This window comes from Podarcis bocagei (assembly GCF_964188305.1).
Source record: "Podarcis bocagei genome assembly, chromosome: 10".
Taxonomy (NCBI): domain Eukaryota; kingdom Metazoa; phylum Chordata; class Lepidosauria; order Squamata; family Lacertidae; genus Podarcis; species Podarcis bocagei.
Genome location: NC_138135.1, coordinates 75,931,384 through 75,954,244, shown reverse-complemented (window position 1 = coordinate 75,954,244; position 22,861 = coordinate 75,931,384). Strand labels below are relative to the sequence as shown.

The 22,861-nt window shown below is 44.9% G+C and overlaps 1 protein-coding gene across 1 annotated transcript in view; it reads left to right on the top strand.

Annotated features, from left to right (window-relative positions):
* Positions 1-22,861, top strand: part of ELAPOR2 (endosome-lysosome associated apoptosis and autophagy regulator family member 2) — a 105,803-nt gene that overhangs the window by 454 nt on the left and 82,488 nt on the right. The window lies entirely within an intron of this gene.

Sequence of the window (22,861 nt, the reverse complement as noted above, 5' to 3'; positions counted from 1 at the left end):
GGGGGTTAGGGTTAGGGGGCGCAAATCCACGGGTTAGGGGGCGCAAATCCAAGGGTTAGGGGGCGCAAATTACTTGCCTTGCCCCGGGTGCTGACAACCCACGCTACGCCACTGCACATAAGCGCTGGGGCACGAATAGGATTTCAGATAGGGCATTTTGGGGGGAAGCGCTCCAGGTCTATGAACTCGGGCTGCTTCCAGGCGCCGTGTCCCTGGCGAGTTCTTCCCGATTTGTTTCCGCGGAGACTAGACCTGAGCTACTTTAGACGAGCGTTTGTCCGGATTCATTTGCAGGGGAGATGGATGATGTCGTTGCACCGAAGCAGGTGTGGCATCACACTTTTCTTGTGGCAAAACCCTCCAGGGTTGTTTTTTTGAGAGGTGGGACCTGAGTTCGCTGTGCAAGAGCGACAGCAATTGTGCAGCTTGAATCGGGTGGCGTGTGATCGAGTTATACCCCAAAATAGCGACAGCAAGAAAGCGCACTTCCCAATGCTTGCGACAAGCAAGTTAGCCGATTGGTATTACTGTGTTAGTATTCTCATTTTGCGGATAAAAAGCGGAGGCTGTGGGGTCGCCCCTCTCCCCTGCCTCTACTCCTGTGCCATTTGCAGTAGCAGCAACGTGACACGTAGAAATTAAGCGAGCAAGGAGATAAATGGACTGGGGTTGGGTAGCAGCTCCTGCTGAATTTCTGGGTGTTAGGAGCAGAGCCAGCAAAAACGGTGGCATCCTTAGAGATCGAAAAGTCCTCGTGCTTGTCTGGCAGCACAAAGCGAACACGCGTCTGCTCAGAAGTAAGGCCTATCGAATCGAATGGGCTTTGCTCCTAGGAATGGGTGTGCGCGATTGCTGCTGGATCACTTCATAACTGAGGTGCGATTTTAATTGAAATCTTCCTGGTTCTTGGCTCCTCTTCTAAGGAGCCAGCTGCGCACTGCAACTAAGCAGATGCTGTGAGACCTTGATGGGCTTTCTAAAAATTAAAATCAACTCACTCTCTCTCTCTCTCTCTGTTTAGCTTTGGACAGAGGAGCTTGAGGGAGTGCTTAACCCTTTCCCTGATGACTGTTGTATTTTCTGAGTTTAAAAGTCTTCTCCAGCAGCTTTTCACCTCTGTAGTGCCTGTTACCCTGGTATAAATTAATCTGGAACTCATGTGGGTGGGAGATGCATTCAGCGTGTGTGTTATTTGGAAGGAAGGAAGGAAGGAAGGAAGGAAGGAAGGAAGGAAAGAGACTTAAGTATCCCCATCTTCCTTAAAGGTTGCTTTTTCCAAAATCACAACCTCCTGAACCTGCTTTTATTAATCGCAATAAAGCAATACTTTTTAAAAATATGTGCTTGTACATAATACGAATTTTCCCTGTAACTACGTCTGCTCATTTATGGAGACACAAGCAGAGCCATCCTCAACAAACGTTGCTTTCACAGTTGGCTGCCCGACACCAGACCTGGGCAGACTTCACGTCTACAGGATCTACTTTACCTATATGATAGGGTCCCCAAAGCCCACTCACCAGACCCAGGTGCGCCCCATGAGCTACACACTAGGGGGACATGTATGTACAAATCTCTATTTGAGTTACTTGAGATCAGGGCTTCTAATATGAGGGGAGTTGGGTGCTGCTTTTTGGTGCTGCTACTGCTAAACAATTGGGAATCAGAAACACTTGTTGACCTACTGCAAATCAGATCCAGATTGTCTCCTGCCCACCCTCTGCACTATGGGATCTAGTGCATTTGCCAGGATCCCATGCTTGGAATGCAAATAGCTCCCTCTGGGAGGAGAGTTGCTCCCTAGTGCCCTCTGCAGCATTATGGCAGAGGTTTCTGGGGCATCCCCCTGGCACTGAATTCAGTGACGCCCTCAATCCCATTGCCATGCTAAGCAGTGTGGGTTTCTCGCGCAAGCCCTGGGCCTGAGGTTTTGCTTGTTTACTTTGTTAGATCTGTGAAAAGGACCAAGAGGGCATTGAGCTTGGCTCTTCACTTTTCTCTTCACATTTGAAACCTGTCTTCATCAGCTCTTCCAGAGAACTCAAGATGGCATACATTTGTTCTCACAGCAATCCTGTAAGATAAGTTTGGTGAAAAGCACCGGAAGCCGCCTTTCACCAAGAAATCTTTGTCCATATAGCTTAATGTTGTCTGCACTGACTGGTAGCAGGTTGCAGGCAGGGGTTTCTCCCAGCCCTACTTGGAGATGTTGAGGATTGAACGTGGGACCTCTTTCACGCAAAACAGATGCTCTACCTCTTAGCTAGGTTAAAGGTAAGTTGGGCTGAAGCCTGCCTTGCCATAGACCAGGGTCTCCCAAACTTGAGTCTCCAGCTGTTTTTTGGACTACAACTCCCATCTTTTTTTTAATAAAATAATATTTATTGAGAATTTAAAATTACAGAGAAAAAAAGAAAAAGAAAAGAAAGAAAAAAAGAAATTAAACAATACAAGTCAATAAAAAGAAAAAAGAGAACAAAACACACAATACATCAAAACCAAAAACAAAAGCTTGCTGTCTGCTGTCCCGGGGAGATTTTAAAATGCTGGGGGTCAGCAGCGAACGCTTCGCTCCCGCCCGCCAGCATTTTAAGATCGCCCGGGGCAGCGGAGACTTCTCTGCTGTCCCGGGCGATCTTAAAATGCTGGCGGGTGGGAGCGAAGCGTTCACTGCCGACCCCCAGCATTTTAAAATCTCCCCGGGACAGCGGAGGCTTCGCTCCCGCCCGCCAGCATTTTAAAATCGCCCTGGGACAGCAGGGGCTTTTAAAATGCTGGCGGTCGGCAGCAAAGCCCTCCTGTCCCCGGAGCTTGCGGGGCGGGAGGTGGGAAGAAGGGCTTTTCTTCCCACCGCCAGCCTTTAGAACAGCCTTCTGAAGGCTGGCAGTGGGAAGAAAAGCCCTTGTCCCCCCCCGCAGCCTTCAGAAGAGGTCGGGGGACAGACTGTCCCCGGACCTGGTCTGAAGGCGGTTTTCCCTAGGAACGCATTAATTGATTTTCAATGCATTCCTATGGGAAACCGTGCTTCGCAAGACGAAAAACTTGCAAGAAGAAAAAACTTGCGGAACGAATTAATTTCGTCTTGCGAGGCACCACTGTATAGGTATTCACTGTTTGTCCAAAATTATTAACTGCAACAGTCATCAAATCATCTCATGTAGCTGTTCCAATAAAGTGCTTGTCTTGCAAAAAGCAATCACTAAGGCTTCTTCTGGGCACATTCTTGTTCAAGGTCAATGTCTGGTTCTCACGATCTTTAATCTCTACAGCTGGAGAATTCCCCAGATCGACTCCAACAACAGTTTCAAAAGCTCCCTCTAGGGGAAACAATTTCTATTTGTATTTGTCCTTTTAAAAGCAGATCCAGCAACAAAATTACTTTCGTTTTTCAAATATTTTGTTCCTTTTAAATGCAAAAGGAAACATTGGAATCAATATGTTTCTCTTTTTTAACTATCTAGCAACAAACGTTTTATTCACAGTCAATGAACTTTCCCAAAACATTTGTCTTCCTAGCAACCTGTTCCCAGGTTCAAGGTGGTGGAAATTTATCTTCCTTTACTCTCTCTCCTGCAGGCTTGAACAATCTAAGATTTCCCCCCTCTTCTCCTGCTTCCAAGGGGGGTTTAGTAGTGTTAGCCGATGGAGATTTAGTCCTTTACAAAAGACTTTCCAGACTTTAGCTTGCAATGTCTTTGCTTCAAACTATTTACAAAAGTGGAAGGCGGACTTCCTGTTTAGAACCTTCCCGCTTCGGTGCCAAATTAAGATGTTTCATAGTCCAATTTTCCGTTCTACTCACAGGTAGTTGTTTAAAGTCCAATTGTCCACAGGAAAAAGTCAGCGTTCTCTGGCAACAGCAATGCGGCTTCACTCTGTGAAAAGAGCAGTCGATTCGAAGCACCGCGCTGCTCACCCCACGTCGCTCCGGATCCCCGAAACTGGGTTTCCCCGCGAGTAGGGGAGGTGCAAAAGGTGCCTGCCGAATCCCACGTCCACAGGCTTCTCCCGCCTGTGGTTTTTGATGGGTCTCCGCCTCGCCGTGGCGGTCCAGACCCTAATTTCCACGAAGCGGATTCCTCCTGATCAGAGGAAATCCGCCATTGCCGGAGGCGCTAACCCGGAAGTCCCTACAACTCCCATCATCCCTAGCTAGCAGGACCAGTGGTCAGGGATGAAGGGAACTGAAGTCCAAAAACAGTTGAAGACCCAAGTTTGGGAAACCCTGTTCTAGACGATGCACTGAGTGTCCTGACTGAGGCAGGATTTGAAACCTTATTTCCTAGCTCCTAGTTCCAAATTCTATCCACATTGGCTCCACAAGGTATTATTACACTTATGGGCTTGCCATATGTACATATCTTTTTCATCTGATGCAGCTGATGAGGTAAGCTGTTCATTCAAAACGGGCAAGATGCACACTAAACCACTCAGCTCAGCCTTCTTCACTCTTAGGACTGCGGGTGTTTTTGGATGACCTTTGGCTAAGTTGGTTGGGGCTGATGGGAGCTCTAGGGCAACAACATCCAGTGGGCAGACGATGCTTTCAAAGGGCAGCTCCACCCCCTCCTGATTGTCTGGCTGTGAGTTCACGGTGTGCCATTGGTTGATTGACAGGTGGGCAGCCTCAGCCATCTGTCAGATTTGGCCTGTCAGGGATTGAGGAGATAAGGATCTGGTCGGCCTGCCAGAAAAAAAAAGTTCCCCAGCCCTGGCCTACAAGGAGCTGCAACCATTTCCTCCTTTGCAACATTTGAGTGCTGATAGGATCTTCTGTGCTGTGCCTGCAGAAGTCCAAGGGGAAACCGCTGGTGTCTTCTGTTAAAAGGTTCAAGAGGCAGGGGCTGGGAAGCAATTCTCTGCCAAAGAGAGCTTCTGCCGATTGCAGTAGACAATAGTGGGCTAGATGGATAAATAGCCTGACTCATTATAAGGCAGTTTCAGAAATGCCCACTCTCACTGAAGAGTCTCTGACAGGCTATGCTGCGTGCTCAATTTATATTGGGAAAATGTTCCATGGCTGCCTCTGCAGGGTCTTTTCTGTGGTGGCACAAAGAGTTGAAAATTATTCCTGAAGGGAATTGGCTTATTTCTCTTTCTCCTCCTGGTTCAGAGAAAAGCTAAGGCATTCTTATTTCACGCAGATTATGATACTGCTGAAAAATAAATAAAATGGAAACTGAATCCCCCTCCCCCCCCCCCGTTGTTAATGTTAACGTTTTGATTAATTCTGTATTGGTATTTTGATTTGGGAATATTTTGAATATATTTTAGACAGTTGGCTTATGCAGGATGTTCGGCAGAAGCACAGGGCTATGTACTCAGAAATAAGTTCCCTGGAGGTCCATGGGCCCTACTCTCCAGTAAATGTGCATCGCAGCCTTACAGAGCAACAGAAGCCTCTACTCTACCCTTCTGGGTGGTGTTTGGATTTGATGCGGGTGTCCCTGCGCTTGGCTCTGCTGTCCTGCCACAAGGGCCCCTGCTAGGCTTGCTGGCAAGCCCTCTAAAGGGAGCTTTTGGGAGGCAGGGAGGGGGTGAAGCTGGGCTGGCCGAGAATCTCCCAGATCCTCAGCCAGTCCACTTACCAATTATGTGCCCAACTTTGACTTCTCTGCTGCTCTGGCCAGAGCAATTGCCGCTTCTGCCCTGCCCAGTGCAAACGGCAGAGTTTCAGAGATGTTGGCGGCTCCCCTGCAATGTTCACCTCTGCTGTTTCTGACCAGGAGTTGTTATTATTTATTAAATTCATACACCACTCTTTATCAAGAGATCCCAAGGCGGGTCACAGAATAAAATACAGTGGTATCTCAGGTTAAGAACTTAATTTGTTTCGGAGTTCCATCCTTAACCTGAAACTGTTCTTAACCTGAAGCACCACTTTAGCTAATGGGGCCTCCTGCTGCTGTTGCACCGCTGGAGCACAATTTCTGTTCTCATCCTGAAGCAAAGTTCTTAACCCGAGGTAATATTTCTGGGTTAGCGGAGTCTGTAACCTGAAGCGTATGAAACCAGAGCTACCACTGTACAAGATAAAACACAAGTAAATAATTAAACCAAAAGGTTGTAGGATATTAATCTCTGTATACAGCCAGTTCCTGGGTTGTTCCACACCCGTCTCAAGTGATCCAGAAGCAGAGCCCAGGGTGGGACTCTACAAAGAAAAGGATGTGGATATGCAGATAAATACTAGCTTGGTTTTCAGCCGTGTCCATTTGGCTCTACCAAAAGAAATAAAGAAACTTCAAAACAGATTGCATCTCCAGCACTGGAACCTGAAGTGAGTCCTTAGCTCCCTTCCTTGCCATTCTTTCTGCTTTATTGTGGGTATTTTAGTAGTAAATCAGCAAACCAGCCAAGAGTATAAAGCCCACTGTAGTTCCTGCTTTAACAATACAGTGCTTCACGAGTCGCCCTGTTCTGCCTCCTCCAAGCAATTCTTTATGTTTCTTAATAACCAGTTATCTGAAGAGAAGCCATAGCAAGCAATTTGTTTTTGCCCTGGATCAAGTGAAAGTCAAATTTTGAGGTCTGGCGGACATGCATGCTGAACTCAGCAACTTTCTGGAATAAAATAGTTTGGGGAAATGTTGAGGTCTTTCTCTGCCTATTTGTTGCTTTCATGGCCGGTGTCTTCAGTTTTCAAGGCCTTTTGACCTTGTAGCAGTTTGAAAAGGAGGCAAACTTGTCATACTAGCAAAAGATTTTAGACTGTAGCAAGCTGGTGCTAAGACATAATATACATGTTAACACACGCACATTCTTTCTCCCCAGAGTTTGATCATTTTTGTTTGTTTTTAAATGATACTGCCTTCAAATGATATCCCTCTTCCCAAAGGATAGAGAGTGGAATTGAGGGTGGGAGTGGGGGGAAGAGACTGATGGGCAGGTCCGGTTGTCTGTTGTTACTCATGCAAACACTTGTGATAAATGAATGGCAGGAGCAGGAGAATGAACAAAGGGGGAAAGTTGACCATTTCAGCTGATACTAAATTTCCTGCAGCAGTTGCAGTGACTATTAAGCCAAGTCAAAATCCAAACTTGTACATTTTAAAAAATAACATATCTATCTATCATCTCTCTCTCTCTCTCTCTAACTTTCTATCTATCTATCATCTATCTATCTATCTATCTATCATCTATCATCTATCTATCTGTCTGTCTGTCTATCTATCTATCATCTCTGTGAGTTGAGGGAGGAGTTAGCAGCCAGCAGCAAACTTAGCTCATTGCCGCATCTGGGAGCTTGCAACCAAGAGCTCTCAAACCGGGGCATTTGTGAGGGCGTTTAGTGGGAGAGTTTGAGGCGGAGGCCAAGAGTAGTGTCTCTCGGTGTGAGACGGGTGAGCTCCCCTTGCTCTGTCCCAGCCCCTGCCAACCTAGCAGTTCGAAAGCACACCAGTGCAAGTAGATAAATAGGTACCGCTGCGACAGGAAGGTAAACTGTGTTTCCTTGTGCTCAGGTTTCCGTCACAGTGTCACATTGCGCCAGAAGCGATTTAGTCATGCTGGTCACATGGCCTGGAAAGCTGACTGTGGACAAACGCCAGTTGTCTTGGCCTGGAGCGAGATGAGTGCTGCATCCCCATAGTTGCCTTTAACTGGAACAAACTGTCCAGGGGTCCTTTACCTTTACATTTTAACAGCAACACCAGAACTTGCAGCATACTAAGTGAGGAATAATCCTCATTAATGAATGTCTTTTTCTAGTCACTCTGCGATAGATGTTCTGACCCCTGTTCCAGTACATATATTGATATCTGAAGCAGCTCTTAAGGAGGCAAGTTAGGAGAATTAGCATCTAAATCAGATGTGATAAAGCACAATATATTCTACATCTACAGCAGAAGTTGAACTTGTTCCGAGTAACTTCATGGCAAAGTCAACTAGCAATTCATACTTTCAAATGAGGCCCCCTATCCATGTTTTATACTTATGTAACTCTCTAGTCTTTGCTTATACAAGGTACCACCATTATCCCTTTTTCTGGCAAGGAAGAGTGGGTGGATTGAGAGCCTGTTTTGACAGCAAAACTCCTACCCTATGACTAAGGGTACATATATATAAGCCAATACAATGTGCCATAGACTGCTAGCGTTGCCAATATGTTGAGCTGAATAAAAACTGTTGCATTTTTTTTTTTTTTAAAGTTAGGCTGATAAGAAAGTAGATTGAAGATATTGTAAGAGTCATTATCAGTCTTAACAACTAATGCATAACTAAGCACACCGACTGCCAACAACTGTTGGGAACCCTCCCCCCCCCTTGGAATCCTGAACATTTGGGGTTGCCACCTGCCTGGAGGTATTGGCCAGCTTTCTTTCTTTTTTAAAGGATTATCAAACTGTGACTTAAGAAGTGTGTTCCTGCCCCCAGGAGAGAGCAAAGGCATGACCAAAGCAGAGCAGGTGAGTCAGGAGTGGAGCCTCATGGAATTGGATGCATCAGGTGTACCCCAAAGCATTGTGGGGTGGAGGCCGGGGCTTCTGGGAGTGGGCTTTTCTGCAGCAAACTCTTACACAATTCATCTTCTGGAATCGATAGAAGTGCAGACACACTACAATGTACATATACTTGAACAGAGTTAGGCAAGTGAGCAGAGTGTACTGCTGTGCCTGGCAGAGGACAGCAATGACAAGAATTATTCTCAGTTAGGGAGAGGGAAACCCTCAGGTGAACCCTCAGATCACTTAACTTCATCAGAAGACTTGGGAAAACCATGTCCCAACTCCCTGAATTGGATAATACAGTCACAGTGTTGTGGTCACAGGAGCATATAAGCTCATTAGTTTTCAAAACTGAGTGGTATGAATGTATTTAGAGGCATGGGGAATGTTACTTCTTTGGCTGCTGGCAGTATTAGTGTGTGTATGTGTGTGTGTGGGGGGGGGGGGAGTCCCTGTGGAAATGAAAGGCAAAGGAGAACCTGGGTGAGCAGGCAGAGGAGGTGTCAATGAGGTTCCATCCCATGATTCATTTGAGATGACTAAAGAAGACAGAGGGAGACTTGGCAAAACAAATTGTGGGTTTGTGGCATGGGAAGGAGAGTGCTGTGGGAAAACATATCCAATGGCTTCATTCTACAGCACATGGGGCAACCAAACCTAGACGCAGCCTCTAGCTGTGGTGAGTCCCGTCATGCAATCTGTTCGGAGATGTCCTCAGGGTTCACCAGCTTTATTAATTCAGCAGCAAGTTCCTGTAGGATACCAGCAAACTCACCGTTTTCAAGTTCCAGCACTGTGGCCTCCTGGAGAATCCAGACATTTAGGAGTGGCTTTCCTGGCAGGGCAGGGATACCCCTTTTCTCCTTGGCAAAACCAAAAGTTCCTATCCCTCCCCTTTCTGATCACTTTGCTTTTCCATGGAGACGGATGCCATTAATTGCTATTAGGTTCCAGTTCTGCTTAGACTTTGCTGCAACTGCGAAGTCACATCTCTTTCTGGAACATTTTGTTGCATATCTGTATCCTACTTTATCAAATAACTCCTTCTTTTTATGTTTCTATATCAATATTTGAAACATTTAGGTAAAGCCATCCAATCTGACTGTTTTTCAATTATAACTCAAAATCATTTTTTAAAATTACTTTCTTGGGTTTTGATTTTGCTCCAGTCTATTTAAAAATGACCTTATTGGGCCACTTTTTTGTGAGCCACAAATAATAACCTTTGAATTATTTTTAAAAAACATGCATTTTTAAAAACACCAAAACAGACTGCAGTTTGAAAACAAACAAAGTCTGGAGTAGGGTTACCAACAACTGGGTGGGAGTCTGGCTATTTGTGTGTGTTGGTCAGTTTCTGGAAAAGGGTAAGACAGGGTTTTATTGGGGTGCCTCCCCTTGCCTGAATTTAGAGTGTTTTGTGCACCAGTGAGTGCCGAACTCTGCCCGCCCGATCTCCCCCAATGGGCTGTGCCAGCAAACTCTTCAAAGGCCCTCCAGCTGCAGAGCCAGTGCAGGCTCTGTCCCCAGCTCTTGCTCAGGTGCCCAAATTCAATCATTGGAGTTCTTGTTATTAAATATACCAAGAAAAAAGCACACCAAGAACTCAGGCCAATATAAGAACTCAGGCCAATATCAGGATTATACATCATTTCTTTAAGACCTCAAATTAAACTGCAGCTGAACTTTAGAACTCTATGCCTTTGAGAAGATCTAGGGGGTCTCATCTGCCCCTTTAAGTGCATATAAAAGGTAACAGGCTCACTTTCAAATTGAAAACACACAGAAAAGCTCAAGATACACGTTGATCTACCCACACGTAGGTGAGGAATCATAGGATTATATGCTGCCTTAGAGTTTTAAATTTGATTCAACACATGTAACTTTTATTAATATTGATTATTTTCAGTTCTTATCCTTGAGAAACGTAGAAAATAACAGGATATATTTATCCGAAAGTATTCAAACTTACACAACCCTTTAAAAATTAGGTAAGGAACCAAATGTTATATAATACTGTTTTATAAATTATAAGTCATGATAATTTAGAATTTAAATGTATTTTCATGTAACATTTGATACATCCAGCTGATGAAGGTGAATACATTGAAACAGGGCCCTGTCCTGATTTAATCCATAATTGACTTCTGACTTCTGCTCAGTGATTGAAACTAAGACCTGCATGATGAATCTGACTATGGACTAACATGAACTTATCTCTACTCATAAACTCTTATCTCTAATTCTGTAATGAATTATTGTGTTATACATATTTTTATGAGTTTGAGTTTGTAATCTCTATTTGAGTTTGTAATCCTTGTCAGAATACATACTTTTGAATGGATTAGTTTCTGTTACTATTGACTATTGATTTGTGAGTAGGAACCACTCCCACTATTGAAACTTGGTCTGAGTTCTTGGTGTGCTTTTTTCTTGGCAAATTCAATAATTGGCAGGCCTAATCGGCAGGACATTTTATAAGAGGCAACAAGGGCTTTAAAGCGTTGAACTAGTGTTCAGCTCAAGAGTTCATTTAAATCTCACAGCAGCTGCTGTGCATGTGGAGGAGTCCTTCCAGTTCTGCTCATGTCAGACCTGTTGTTCATCGAGGATCCTGCCTGCTCTCTTTTAATGAGGAGAGGAGAAAATGCCCAGGGAAAAGGTCTCTTCAGAAAAACCTTGAAGAGAAAAGTGAGCTAATCACGATAAACCTTGTTGAACGGTAAACCTTGTTGAAATGGATTTCCTTCCTAGAAGTTTTAACAGCTGCTGTGCCAAACTGTTCAAAATAATGTAAAAACCATTTGCTATGCATTTATTTTGATATATTTTTTTTAAAAAACTCAGTCTTTGTAGCCCGGAAGCTTGGGCCTGTTAACAAGGCTTATGGACTGGAGCAGGTGGGTTTTTACTCTTGAGCCTTTGCTGTCTACTAGAAGTCTCTTGTGGAATTTAGGTGGTGGGAAATAATCAGAGGTGGAGCTTTGTTCTGTGGGGCTGCTTGTCAAGACAGCCAACTCATCGGTTTGACTTTTATGAAAGCAACAACTCTGTATTAATGCCTAGGTAGTGGTTTAATTTTGTCATGGTATCAATGTAAACATGCAAACTAGCGATTGTTACTACATTAGGCAAGCAGGAGCCTTGGTTCAAAGTTTACAGCTGCTTTGTATGTGGCAGAATCATAGAGCTGGGGAGGTGGAATGAATCATCTAGTCCAGCCCCCTGCAGTGCAGGAGTCTCAGCTCAAGCATCCCTGACAGATGACCATCCAATCTCTGCTTAAAGACCTCCAAGGAAGGAGCGTCCACCATCTCCCAAGGGAGACCTCTTCACTGTCCAATAGCTCTTCACAATACTTCTGAACTGCTCTCCATCCAAGGGCTATCACAGCCAGGTTTGGCGGTTCAGGTAACATACTGTGGCCAATAGCTATGCCAATACCACGAATTTGTGTAAATTCCTGTTAGTCCACCCCATGTCTCCAAAATAATCTCAATCTGTGGCTCACACATTTCAGCTGGCCTTTGTAGCCACCAACATCATTTGTGGTCGCTACTGGCTCTTCTGCGCACCATTGGGAAGAGAGATTCCCCCTGCCCTGGCCTCACACACTATGAGAGACCCTTTCATTCCCCACGTTCTCACCACAATGTAGAGAACTCATGATGAATAATATCTCTCATTTTCTGCTGAAGGCATGTGATCACCAGAATGAAAAACACTGGGTGAAATCCAGTGGTAGATATACTCAGAGCTGACCCACTGACATCAAGTGACTTAAATTACTTAAATTCATTACTTTAAATGAGTCCACGCTAGAGTAACAATGGCTACCGTTCATTGTCACAACTTGCCCTGTCCCTTTTCTAAATTACCTGACACATATGAGACCCAGGAGAGGGTTGAGTACTTCCCTCCTAGTTTATACTGGAGGCACAAAGTGGTAGAGAATGGCAGCATGGTGAGAGATGCCTTCTCCCTGGGGGGGGGGGCATTGTGGGAGTGGGGGGGGGGCACTGGCATTCTGAGCCAGGGGCAAGCGGTTGCCAAAACAAAAGCCATGCTTTCCTCAGTGGACCTGGGAGTCCCATTTGTGGGCACTTTGTCATGGTGAGAGGAACACCTGAGCATTGTCATTGGGGAGGATTTCTAGGCCCAGGCTTTCCATATGTGTTTTTATTCATTATAGATAAGTAGCATGTTAGGGATAAGACGAAGCTAGACCCTGCTCCTTGAGTCACAAGTTTTCTGTGTGCACGCATCTCTATTCCTGTTTTTGGTATGGATGAGCATTGGGTTGTGTGAGTGCCCACGTGCATTCTGAAGTGGTAGAGCTTAGACCCAGGTTTCCCATTTCAGTGACAAGCAGGCTGAATAAATTGGATAATTATAGCAAATTAAGGCCACAAGGACTTCAATGTTAAGATAAAACCTTTTTCTGCTGTTCCAGTTAATTTGTGATAGCAAAGTAATTGCTGCTGCCATGATGCTAAGCACACTTACTTGGGAAAGAGACCCTTTTGTTGTAGAAAAGGATAACATAGATTTTAAAACAAAAATAATATAATGTGCCACTGTACCCATGCACATGTCTGGCCTGCTGCCTCCCCCCCCCCATGTATGTGTGTTTGTCTAATGCTAACTGCTGGATTTCAGCCCTGAGGTTCTGCCCTGTCTGTATCACTGTCCATAGGGCTCCTTGCCCATGTGCAGCAACTGACCTGCAGGAAGAAAGTTTGAAACCCCTGTCTTTTCCATTATTACTGTCACCCATGGTTAACGTGATGCCATTGTTCTGGTGCTGGATGTAGCTGTCCCTGTTTAGAAATGGAAAGCGCTGTGGGAGAAGTCCTATTTCCTGGCAATTCAGTTCTAGGGAGGCTTCAGTATAGAAGCCAGCAAAAGCTGTCATGTTCCATATCACCTTTTGAAGGAAGGCTATCCAAAACAACACAATGATAAGGCTTACAAACTGACTGCTGACCAACTGGTCAGGCGCAAAGAGCAATTCTCTGCCGTGGAGAGTTCAGGGCCATGCATTTCACTTAGTCCAAGATAAATGTCTAACTGCAGAACCAACTTAATAGAGGTCAGAAATATTTAAATTCAGGGACTCTTCATAGTTCCACCTCAGGTTTCACCTACAGATTTTTTTTTTTTTTGTTTGAAATTCACATAAATGCATTGTGTTTTATTTTAAAAAAGCAACCAGTCAACCAAACTGTTTTTGGAGCTGAAATTTGCTCAAATTTTAATCCCCATTCTTTTCTTTTAAACTTAATGTAATGGCAAGAGCCAAAAAATGTTCTGGTTAAAAGGCTTTCTTATACTTTTTACATGAAAAAAAATTGTTTTCCTCTTCCAAGGAAGGCTGTTTAGAAATCCCTTGAGAATATTTTGTGCATAAAAAGGAATTGTATTGCAAGGAATTGTATTGCGCCTTGAAGCAAACTTTCAGTGTCTGCAGGACTTTAAAGAAAGTCTCATGCTTTTATGGTGAAAAAGTGAGAACAATTTCACGTAAACCATCCATGATGTAGAATCTCTGTGGAGGCCCCTAGGCAGTCAAGATCTTGGGATGCCCTTCACAAATTATCTTCTAATACATTTTTGTAATTTCCTTTCAAGATCAAATCAATATTATTTTGATCCGTTGTCATGGGGCCCGTAAAAGGTGTGGGGGCCAGAGGCCGGTGCCGACTCTGACTCTTTGTAATCTGGCATTCTGTAGAACAGGGGCGGCAACGTTTTTTGAGGCCGGTCCAGTCCACTTCCCAGCAGACCTCTTGGTGGGCCGGAGCGTGTGCCCCTGTGCGCGCCTGTGCATGCTCTCAAGCTATTTCCAGCGCACTTCCAGGACGGAGGAGCACCCATGCGCAGGCACACACACTATTTCTGGCGCTCTGCCCACCTGAAAGTTGGTCCCCGTGGCAAGAAAAAATGGCACCGTGGGAAAAAAAGCACGGAATCCCCACGCTGATCCACGGAACGGCTGTGGGCCAGTTCCAGGAAGCTCATGGGCCGGAACCGGCTCATGGGCCTTAGGTTGCCGATCTCTGGTGTATAATATCTACTGCACAAATTGGGTAACAAACTGACTACCCTGATCAAGGAGAGAGCCAAAAGGACCGCAGCAGGGAAATCTTTGGCTGCTTTGGCCCTTGAGCCACTTGGTTGCTCAGTTTCCAATGTTCAGGCTGTGAGCGTGTTGCTGCTTATGTCTCCAAAATGGCACCACCTGTTCATAAGAGCAGGCCTAGGGTGACCCCAAGACTTGCAGAAGTTCATGCAAATCCAAAGCCACCTTTAGAAAGCCAGGAATGCAAAACCAGGTGGGAAGGGAGTATCCTGGATTAGGGCAGTAAATTCAACACGGCAACATTTTATTACAGGTCTTACTCATTAGAGCTTCTTTTTAGTGAGTGTCCTATTTCCCTGCATTAGGTGCTCAGGTGCAACAGTGACAAGTGTGGCTAAGGGGCACAGAGGCCCTGAGTGCCTTGCTAACTGCCTCTAAGGGCTGGCTTAGCCTGGTCATCGCACAGTCTGCAGGAGAGGTAGTAGCTGTCCTTGCCTTGAGAAAATATGCAAACTGAGATATTGCAAATTTCCTTTTCTTGAAAAAGGCAACAAACTAGTCCCCAAGTTAACCCAGCAATCACTTCTTTATTCTGAGCATGGGGGAATTTAGCTGATCAGGGAGCATTTCCCATGTTTTTTCTCTCATATATATATATATATATATATATATATATATATATATGTGTGTGTGTGTGTGTGTGTGTGTGTGTGTGTGTGTGCGCGCGCGCACAACTTCAGGGGAAGATACTGTACCACACACTAGTTCACCAGCACAAGTATGCTCACAAAGACAGTGAATTCATAGGTTTCATAGGTGCAAAAGGGGGGGTTCATTTCCCTTCCTGATATGCAAAACAGCATCTGTGGCCTTATTCATTATTAATGAGAAATAGATTTTACTTAATTACCAATGTCAGGAGGAAACGATCCTTTCTGCTAATGGCTATCTCCATTGCAATTATCTCTAAAGGGTAATGAGAGCTCACTTTTTGTTAATGTATCTCATTAGCCATGGATCATATTACAGCCAGCTAACCTGCTGCCCTGTTAGAGAGTGAAACACACAAACGCTGGGATTTTCCTTCAGGTTTTAGTGGTTTGTATCCTGCTCAGTTCACAAGTCTGTTAAGCCTGTGGGAATATGTTGTGCCTAGATGTCAGTTCTTCTGTTTACGTGGTTGTGATGCAGACTGATCATTTGATATCATGTGTTTTCATTCAGATGTTGGCCAAGGCTGACCAACAGGAGTTGAGGGGCTCATTTTGTTTAGTCTCCAAATGGCTGCAGGCATATGGGCGGCAATCTGTTGGCTGCATATTGGACAAACTACTTTCTGCATCGTTTTCTGTGAGCTGGAAGTGCCATTTCAGATTTCAGTAAGTGGAAGGCAAGGTTTTCAGCAAGGCTTAAAAATTAACCCCACTCATAGATGCATTCAAGATTAAATTGCAATTCTAATCCCACATGCTTTGTAAGGCATGTGAAGCTTACAAAATATCTCCTTACAGAAATTGCTAACATGTTCAACTAGCGCATTATGTACGGGGGGCGGGGCTAAAATACATCCACATAATATATACAAATCCCAGAATGCTGTCAAACTTAGCTTGTGCATGTAATGGACTGGCTGGACGCAGAGGGATGGTGGGAGGAACCAGCTGGGGAAGCCCCAAGGGAAGAAGTCTCAGAGACCAAAGAATGGTGATGGGTCAATGATTGGTGGTCAGACAGAGAAGAGGGAGAAGACTGGGAAGAGGAGGTGCTGGAAGCTGAAGAGGTAACAGGGTTTAGTGCGTGGGGGGAGTCTATGACTGATAGAAGTCCAGGATCAGAAGCAGAAGCTGGCAAGTGGGAGGAGGGCGGGCATGCCCTAGATTGGGATGTGTAATTTAAACTGGTAGAAGTCTTCCCCATTCAGCAAATCTGAGTGTTGTTGAAGTCAACGGCGCTATCAGAAGTCCACTGTCTTTAGTGGGTCTTCTCTGAGGATGACTTAGTTGGACATCACCCCTTCCTGCTAATCAGTCCATTCTGGAAGAAAGCCAGCTCAACAGGAAGGAGCTTCCAGAATAGCTCTTTGCCTCTTTTGCTGGTGTTCTATCTGCAGAGAGCTGGTTTCAATATGAAAGAACATCCGGAAATGTGGTTCTTCCACCTGAAGTGTGGCAGACAGTCCTGTTACCTCAAGATACCACCACCCAGCAGTACTTTCCAGCCTTGCAAGGGGTTGGACTACTTGACCCTCAGGGTCCCTTCCAACACCTTCCTAGCAGCATGTGTGTTACAGCGTCTTATGCAGCTACTGCCTCAATATTTGCCTTAATACAAATAAGTTTATATTAAATAAGAGATTTTGATAATTTTTCCTAGTCTCTCTCTCTCTCTCTCTCTCTCTCTCCCCTCCCCCCCATTTTAAAATGCATTTCCATGTTTTATGAAGCAAGTGTGGAATTAAATGTACATGGGAGACAGTTTACAGAACATCGTGGTAAGCGAGAAATGCCAAAATGCAATTCGCCATCTGCTAGAAAATCAAGGGAGACAGACAGTGAAGAATCTGACGAGAAACATGGTGTGCTAGTTTCTGCTACCCCAGGTGTAAATTTACGCACTCTTCATTCATGCAACTAATGATTCACGACTTAACACTGGTGTAATCAAGAGCAACGTTTGGACCATTACAGTACATATGTTTGAAAACAGACTGTAAAACATTATTTTTGCAAGGAGTATGAAAGGCACCTAATAGGTAGAGCAAAGCTTTTAGGGTCAAATAAATAACTGTGCTGAAATATGATCTGATTTCATTTTTATCAATTTCAGTGAAAGTTGTTACAACAGGTGCTTCCAGACAGGTGTTTGGTTGTGGAATGGATGCTCCTCAAAGTGTGCAGGTTTTTTGCAGCACCCATAAGGTGTCAGCATCAAAATCCCGGCCTATTTTCCTAACCCCCTTTAATATAGATTTACCCTTTTTAGAAAGAATCCAGTAAGTTAACACACACACAAATACACACACACCTATTGCCAACGGCCCATCTATAATAACTGAATGACCCTTGGCAGTATTAAGACCCCAAATGAAAATTCCCCAAGAGGATATACTTTCCTTTATTAAAGTGTGAAACAATTATTTGTGTGGGTGTGAACACATGCATTATGTAAGGGGAAGGAGATTACTGGATGGCTGGACTGGTCTTTTGGGCAGGGATTCAAACTCATCGCTATGGATAGACAAGGAAGTTGATAAGAATGCCAGGGGGCTGTAATAGGTTGGTGGCGTCTGCGTGATTCCTCTGGTGTATGAAACGCCTTTCCCATTTTACTGCCGGTGAGATGCCTCCCACTGCCTATGATGCCTCCTTTTCTCTCTGGTTGCCGCATGTTGAGAAGGTGGTAGAAAAGTGTACTGCCTCTGAATGTGAGTGTTTGATTTACCAAATGCCTAGAGGTGCAGAGGTGCCTCTCTATGTGGCCCTTGGGATTCCCCCAGGCCACACCCGTCCTCAGCCCCGCCCCTCTGGATAGGCCACGCCTCTCAGCAGCCCCACTTCATGCCCTTCTTGGGTGCTTCTAACAGAAAGGAGTGTAAGTAGAAATTGGACCATTCTACAAAATTACATTTGCTGCTGCCATGTGGCCCCCAGAACGTTGCCTAGATAGGAAGAAGGTCTTGGTTTGAACAAAGTTCCCTGTCCCTGCTGTGTAGTTATCCAGGAAGGGACATGCAAAAGGTCACAGGGCAGCTTCAGTCCCCCCCTCTCCAAGTTGGGCAGAGAGCGGCTCCAGTTGGAAACTGCAGAGGACTCTTGCCAGGCAGGGTTGATGATTCAGAGCTAGATGGGTGGAACAAGGGTGGTGATCTGCCTTTAACCAACCTTTGGTTGGAGCGACATCATGATGAATTCATTGCCTGCTCACCCATGGTGAGCAAGATGCTGTTCCAGGTGACCTGAAAGGGAAGCTCATTTAAACTGAAAATGAGCCCCCAGCCCCACCGGCATCTTGTTCTTACATGGTTGTGCATGGCCAGCTAGACTGACTTATGTAGACTTACTTGCTGGGTTGTTTTTGTCTTGTTGCACCAAGTCCTCCTCCAGATTGCAATGGTGTCACTCACAATGCCTTCTGTCTCAATAGGTGACATATTTTACATAGAGTACTTAATGGGAATTGGGAGGTTTAAAGTGTATAAGCAGTAAGAGCAAAAGATGACAAGAAGAGCGCAAGATGAATCATGCCAAAGGCCCACCCAGGAGAGCATCCTGGTCTCACCAACCAGATGCCAATGGAAATGCGGAAGCAGGACCAGAGCTGCAGGTGCCCTCTCCCCCCCCCCCAGGAATCCTAGGACTCAGTGATGTTTCTCTTTCGTGGAGAGGATGGATCTCGTGTGTGTGTGTGTGTGTGTGTGTGTGTGTGAGAGAGAGAGAGAGAGAGAGAGAGAGAGAGAGAGAGAGAGAGAGTGCCCTCAGGAGAAACCGCCAAGTTCCATGGTTGGAACCAAGCCCTGCTCTTTTGTTTTCATCTTAAGAAAGTCCCTGTCACTCTGCATTGGCTGTTGTCACCTAGGCTGTCACTGCCGGTAAGATTAAAGTGAAATGATAAAAAGGGAGGTTGGGAAAGGGCTGAAAATGGATGGTTTATATAATATTTCTGCATTTTTAAAACCAACGAGAGTAAAGAAAAGGAAGGAATCTACCCTGGCAGCAGAGAATTAATAGCAAATGAGCAGTCTTTTGACTGCTTTCTGAGCTTGTTAATTCCTTTCACTTTCTCAAATATGACAGCCCTGCAAAGCTCATTTCAGATGCAGACTGAACTACTGAATGCTCCAGCTGTACAACAGTGTAGGCTTCCTTCTTTCATCATGCTGGTGATGTGAGCCTTGTGGGTGCTGCAGGCAGTATGGCCCCATTGCACACCCCAGGCTAACCTTGTAAACTCTGGGTCATGAAGGAGGAGCTCCTGCTCAGACTTCTCCTTAGGCTGCTTTTGCCAGTTCTGGAAAGATTTAACATCTTTGTGCGATGATTACCAGCTTGGATGGCTTTGAAAGGAGATTATATAAATTCACGGAAAATAAAGCTGTTGGTTGCTACTAGTCATGATCACTGTATCTTCCCTCTCTGTGTGTTGAAGGAGGGATTAAACTGCATACCAGAAATTTAGCTTTGAACCATTAAAAATCAAAGAACCATAGAATCTTAGAGTTGGAAGGGACCCCAAGGGTCATCTAGCCCAGCCCCCTGGAATTCAGGAATCTGCTAAAGCATCCCTGACAGATGGGCATCCAACCTCTGCTTGAAAGCCTCTAAGGAAGGAGAGTCCACAACCTCCCAAGCGAGTTTGTTCCACTGTCAAACAGCTTTTACTGTCAGAAAGTTCTTCCTGATGTTTAGTCAGATGGGTGGGGTTTAAATTAGTTGATGTTGACCCTCCAAGTGCTCCTATTTTCCAGGGACAGTCACAGATTTACAGAAGTCATCCCGGTTTCTGATTTGATCCTGGTATGTCCAGCTTTTCCTTAGGATGTCTCTAATTTCATTGGAGGGTCTGGAGTTCTGCAAACCCCGAGCCAAGGAGATACATAACTATACAACCTTTAGAAGACGTCTGAAGGCTTCCCTGTATAGGGAAGTTTTTTTTAAAAAAAGTTTAATGTTTTAGTATGTTTTTATATAGCTCCGTTGGAAGCTACCTAGAGTGGCTGGGGCAATGCAGTAAGGTGCGTGGGGTACAAATAATAACACCATCATCACCATCATCATTGTTGCTGTTGTTGAATAGGATGTCCCTATTTTCATTGGAGAAGTGTTGGAGGGTATGTTGTTGTTGTTGTTAGAAAGTGTTGTCGAATAATTAACAGGAAGCTGTACAGGCAGTGCCCAAGCAAATCAGAATGCTCATTGTCATATAACCTCCCTGTAAACAAATTGGAATGGATGCTCAGTAAATACTGGGCACAGTATGACCTCTGCCTGAGCTTTGGTCAAACAAGTAAGGGCGAGTGCTCTGTAAATGGCTTGTCTGGAGGACCTGGTGTCGGAAGGCAGTAAGCCTATGGATACACATTGCTGAGGAACCCCAGGGGTAGTTTGCTGTTGCGGGTTCTGCTTGTGAGAAAGGGAGAACTACCCTAGCTGGACATTTGGCTTGATCCAGCAGGGCTCTTCTTATGTTCTTGACCACACCTCTCAGTTGCTTTATATAAATATGCAGTTTTCCCTGTGTCTTGGTCTCAAAGCTGAACATGTCTTCTTTTCAGTCCAGACCCTGCAGAAAAAAGGAAGCTCTAATGAGAACATGGTGCCCCTGAAAGGTATGGGATTTTTAAAAGTAGTAATGTTTTCAGATCAGTTTGTATGGGGTGGACACATTTATTCTATTTGCTGTCATTCCAGGCTACTTTTCAAGGTGGTTTAGGTAATAGTTCTAACTGAGGGCTGATCACTGTTGTGCCACCCAGATGTGGGACTACAATTCCCACCCTCCCCCTATTGCCTGGGGCTGATGGGAGTTGTATTCCAGCAGCATCTGAAGGGTACCATGCTGGCTCCCTTTGTCTCTCAGCAATTCTGGTGGTGAAACCACTGAAGCAGCCAGGTCCTCAGGTGGAGTCTAAAAACCGAAGAACAGAATCTTCGCTAGCAGAAGATTAGAGCCGCATCTCTTCTCCAAAACATGCTTCTTCTTCAGCCTTGGCAAATAGATAAGTGTAAGGCAGCGTGTCTTAAAAGTTCCAGCGGCAGGTGGGGAGATGCCATAAGCCTGGAGCCCCAACACAACTAGCTGCAGTTGCTCTCTGGAGAAGGCAGCCTCACACTGCTTTGAGGTTTTTTCTTACAGTCACGTGGTATAAAAATTTTATGAAATAAACTAAAATAAAAACAAGGGCAACAACTTCAGGGCAGATGCATGTCATACATTTAAAGCACATGCAACATGCAAGACTTCTTCCGGAGAATTCTGGGAACTGTACTTTCCCTCTGCAGAGTTTCACACCCCAGGGCCCTTAACCAACTGCCAAGGAGGCCTTGGGGGAAGCCGGATGCTGTAAATGTGCATTGAAGGACCTTTAAATGTGTGGTGTGGGCCTGGCCTCTGAGTAAAGCCTTTTTAAAGCAGATCTTCATGCCAGGGGCTTGGGGAGACGATGCTGCCTAAGATTTGAGAACTGTTATACCTTTATCCCTTTTCAATGGTGCTTCAGTGCTCTCTCTCTCTCTCTCTCTCTCTCTCTCTCTCTCTCTCTCTCTCATTTATAAGAATCTGCTGAAGAGCTAACGGCTTCACAGTTAACTGTGCTTAACCATAGCACAGAATTGCAAACTTGCTCTGTTGTGAGAGCTTCTCATTTTAAGAGCTTCTTCAACCTTGAATTGCAGTATTCACAATCAGAGAATGCTGTTTACTGCACATTTCTAAGCCTCACTGCTGCTGCAAAAAGCAAACAAACCTCCAGAACATGATTAAGGGAGAGATTGAAGGCTATAATTGAGGATGCCACAGATATCTTTTACTTCTCTCTTCCTGAAGGTCACCAGTCTTCAGTTGTCACAAATAGGCAAACAGATTTTCAAACAGATACTGCATATATTCACAACAAAAGCAACGGCCATCTTCACAGCCCAAAAGGGAGATATGCTGTTTATGTGGTCTTATTGCACAGAACAGGAAAAGAAGGTCTGAATGTGTTGCTTCAGTGGAGAGGAAGGAGAACCATAGTCTGGCCTTCCTCCTACATCAGGTGTATCTCTGACACTGACATGCAGAAGGTCTCTTACTATCTCCCCAGACAGTGTATTCAGTGCAGACCTAAATAGTCCAAAAGTCTAACTTGGTATAAGGCATCTTCCTGTGTCCCTAGAATATTTTTCCAAAGTAGGGCTAATTTTTCCAAAGTAGGGCTAATTCACACATTAAGCACATTACACATTACACATACACATTATGTGCAGGGTTGTTAAGGCAGCAGAGAGCATTGTTGGCTGCCCACTCTCCACCTTAGAGCAGATTTATGCCACAAGGTGCCATAGGAAGGCACTGGACATAGTAAAAGATCCATCGCATCCTGGTCACTGTCTCTTCGAGCTCTTGCCGTTGGGACGGAGATACAGGTCGATGAAGACAAGAACGAGCCGTCTTAAGAACAGCTTCTTCTCCAGAGCGATCTCGGCCCTGAATGGGAAGCCCGGACTTTGAAAGTCATCTAATCTCCCTTGCTGTATTATACTGTATTGTTTAATTAGTGTTTTTATGGAGCAGTCAAGTAATTTCGTTGTCCCCAAAGGGGGCAATGACAATAAAGATGATATTATTATTATTA